This window comes from Oratosquilla oratoria, chromosome 3 (assembly GCF_046742065.1).
Source record: "Oratosquilla oratoria isolate Oo_2021 chromosome 3, ASM4674206v1, whole genome shotgun sequence".
NCBI lineage: Eukaryota > Metazoa > Arthropoda > Malacostraca > Stomatopoda > Squillidae > Oratosquilla > Oratosquilla oratoria.
This window is the reverse complement of record NC_134779.1, coordinates 460001-464389: the sequence shown is the minus strand read 5'-3', so window position 1 is coordinate 464389 and position 4389 is coordinate 460001.

Below are 4389 nucleotides of genomic sequence, written 5' to 3'. Positions count from 1 at the left end.
AACGTCTTGACCAGACGCCGAGCTGGGTCAAAGCGTCCCCCTCGATGCGGCCGTTCGACGCACCGATAAAACTCACATCGTTACCATCGAAGACAGACATTCCATCGCTACCACCACTTTGTTGTTGTATATAGGATAGGTCTGAGTTCAAGGAGGCTCTAACTCTTGCGTATTGGTACTTCCTTGACGTTGAGATCCACGTATATTTTCCTTTTTCGAGACAGCCCGACACCACCCTACGGTGGTGTCAGGCTGTCTCGACAGAGACTGCAGCAGATCCGAGGTGAATACACACACACGCACACACACACACACACACACACACACACACACACACACACACACACACACACACACACACACACACACACACACACACTTACTTTCGTCGGATGGACGGCGAGAATTGGAGTTCCGAAAAGGAAAATATACGTGGATCTCAACATCAGAGAAGTACCTTATTGTATTTGTAGGGAAAGGGAAAGCTCGTGGTGTAGTGGGAAAGTGATAAAAAAGAGAAGGGGGGTTATTGAGGGAGTGTGTGTGCGTGTGTGTGTGTATGTGTGTGTGTGTGTGTGTGTGTGTGTGTGTGTGTGTGTGTGTGTGTGTGTGTGTGTGTGTGTGTGTGTGTGTGTGTGTGTGTGTGTGTGTGTGTGTGTGTGTGTGTGTATTCACCTTGGTCCTTGAATCACGTGTTGGACTCGTGATCGACAGCTATTTCCCTCCCGGAAGAGAGCTCAGAGCTCGTATGACCGATCTATGGGTAATGCTATGACCTTACATACACATACACCCCCAACTCCCCGCCCACGAGAGTCGGAGTAACGACCCGAAGCGCAGCGATACCGAAAGAATTTCGGCCCTGGGCAGGATTCGAACCTGGTACTGCTGGCACCACCGTACTGGCAGTCCAGTACTCTATCCACCTCGCCACCTAGTCGTCGAGTCGTGCGTATGCGTGTGTGTGTGTGTGTGTGTGTGTGTGTGTGTGTGTGTGTGTGTGTGTGTGTGTGTGTGTGTGTGTGTGTGTGTGTGTGTGTGTGTGTGTGTGTGTGTGTGTGTGTATTTACCTAGTTGTATTTTACGGGAAGGGGAGCTATGCTCGTGGGGTCCCGTCTTCATATCTCATTTTATCTAAACTATTTTTAAATTCATGTATTGTTTTTGCACACACCACTTTCTCATCTAACTTGTTCCAACTGTCTATTACTCTGTGAGGAAAGCTGTTCTTTTTCAAATCTCTTCTATAGCTGTCTTTTTTTATTTTCTTTCCGTGTCCTCTTGTATTTCTGTCATCCCATTTTATCAGATTCTCTCTATCAGTAATTTCTATGCCTTTCATGATTCTGTAAATAGCTATCAAATCTCCTCTCTCTCTTCTTTGCTCTAGTGTCTGTAGTTTAAGTTTTTGTAGTCTCTCTTCATATGATAGTTTTGAGAGTGTTGGTGCCAGTTTTGTGATTGCTCTTTGTATTCTTTCAAGTTTTTTTATACATTTTTTTGTACTTGGTGACCATATCGTTGCTGCATATTCCAATCTTGGTCTTATCAGGGTGATTAGGATTTTCCTCACCATTTCTTCATCCAGGTATGTAAATGTCACTTTGATTGTTCTTATTAAGTTATAAGTTTCTCCAAAAATCTTATTTATATGTTTCTCAGGTGACATATTATTCATAACAATGACTCCCAGGTCCTTCTCATTTTCTACTTTTTTTATTCCTTCTTCTCCCAAATTATATGATCCTGTTATTCTGTTTTTATTTTCCAAATTCCATTATACTACACTTTTTTGTATTGAACTCCATCTCCCACTTCCTACTCCATTCTTGTACTTTATTTAGATCTCTCTGTAGTGATTCACAATCTTCTTCAGTTTTCACTCTTTTCAGTAGTTTTGCATCATCTGCAAAGAAGCTCATATAGCTTTCAATTCCTTCATCCATATCATTAATATATATAGCAAACATTATTGGGGTCAGAACTGTTCCCTGCGGACACCGCTTATTACTTCATTCCATTTTGAGTGCTGATCTCTTATCACTACTCTCATTTCTCTTTCTTGCAAAAAGTCTTCCATCCAATTTAGTAATTTACCTTGTATTCCTCCTTCATATTCTAATTTCTTAAGCAACTTCTTATGTGGTACTTTGTCAAAAGCTTTTTTTAGGTCTAGAAATGCACAATCAGCCCATCCATCTCTTTCTTGTATTATATCTATTAGCCTTGAATAGAAACATATTAAATTGATGACGCATGATCGTCCTTGTCTGAATCCAAATTGCCTTGGATTTAGTACGTTGTTTTTTTCCAAGTATTTTACCCATCTACTTTTGATCATTCTTTCACAAATTTTTGCTATTGTACTTGTTAGAGAGACTGGTCTATAGTTGGTAGGTTCTTCTTTATTTCCTCCTTTATATATAGGTACTATATTTGCTTTTTTCCAATCTTCTGGAACTTTTCCTTCTTTTAAGGAACTGCTTATTATGCTATGTATTTTGTCTGCCAGTTCATTCCTGTATTCTTTCAGAATCCAGTTTGCTATTTCATCTGGCCCATGCGATTTTCTGACATCAAAATTACCCAAGTGTGTCAATATTTCATTCTTTGTTACTTCTATTTCTTCCATAGGGGGGACTTTTTCTTTCCACTCAATCTCTTCAGGTTGTATATTTTCCCTTGTAAACACTGATTTAAAATGTTTGTTCATAATTTCTGCCATTTCCATTTCCTCAGTGTATTCAACTCCTCCTTGTCTTAATTTCTCCAAGTCTTGTTTGTTTTTCAGTTTATTGTTTACAAATCTGTAGAATAGTTTTGGTTGATCTTTACACTTTTCTATAACATCTTTTTCATATTTTCTTTTTTCCTCTCTGCACTTTTGTACATATTCATTTCTATAACCAGTATATATTTTCCATTTTTCAGGTCTTCTGTCTTTTTTCCATCTGGTCCAGGCTTTGTCTCTTTTGTCTTTTAACTCCCTACAACTTTTGTTGTACCAGCATTTTACATATTCTTTTTCTTGTTTTTGTCTTGGGACATACTTTTCCACTCCTTTTTTGTAAATTTTTGTCAAAATATTCCATTTCTCTTCCACTGATGTTTCTTCTTTGTATATTTCTTCCCAGTTTTCTTGTTGGAACAATTCTCTTATTTTATCAAAGTTTGTTTTTTCATACATCATTCTTCCTTTTCTATATTGTTCATTTCTTTTCATATATTTTTCTTCATTAAGTTCCAATTCAATCAATATGTGGTCACTTTTACCTATTGGTGTTTTATATTCAATCTTGTCCACTATTCTAGGTTCAGATGTAATTATTAAGTCTAGCCTCGATGGTTCTTCTTCATTTCTATACCTAGTGTTCTCTTGTATCCATTGTGTCATTGAATGGTCAGTAATCATCTCAAGTAGAGCATTTCCCCATGAGTCATCACCACTCTTTACTGTCATTTCTTCCCAGCAGATTTCTTTGCAATTAAAGTCGCCCATCATAACTATTCTTCCTCCGTCTTCCAATATTTTAGTTAATGCTATCTTTGTGTCCTCTAACATACTTTTATATTCACTCTCCTCCCATGAGGCTGTTTTCGGAGGCACATAATTGATCACAAATTTTCTGCTCTTCTTATCTCTGTCTTCCACTTCTATCATAATCATCTCTACTGTATTCTTTCCATATATGACACCTTTCACGTTTATATCCTTCTTAGTCAGGAACATAACTCCACCCCCTTGCTTTTTCTCTCTGTTTCTAATCCAATAATTGTATGCATCATGTCCTACACTGTTGGGTGGTAGTGGGCCTTTTAATTTTGTTTCTACAATTCCCATTATGTCCGGTTCTTTTTCTTTCAAATAATCATTCAGCTCATTCAATCCTGTTATTAATCCATCTATATTTGTGTAAGACACTCTTAGTTTTCTGCCACTTCCATTGTGTTCTCTGTTTCCCTTATGTTTTTCTTTTGTATGTCGAACTTCCTTAGTTTCATGTTCACTACTCTCCAATAGAATCTCTCTTTCTCTGACTCCGTTCTGTTCTCGTTTTTTTGCCTTAGCTTCCAGTCTTTTCTGCTTTTCTTCCTCTCTTTCCTCTTTATTCATTTCTCTTTTTATCCATATCTTTTTGTATTGTTCACTTGTTGCTAGTTTCCCTGTTTTGGATAAGATATTCTCTGCCGTTGTTTGTGACTTGAATTTAATCTTAATTGGTCTGGTCTTGTCTGTGCTATACTTTCCGAGTCTAAATTTCTCTTCGATTTGTTTCATAATTTCTGGTTCATCTTCCTGAACTGATTCTAGTAATTGGCTTACTTTTTCATTTTCCTCTTTGATTCTTGTGGTTCTATCTGTGTTGTGTTTCTCTTCCATTCCTAATA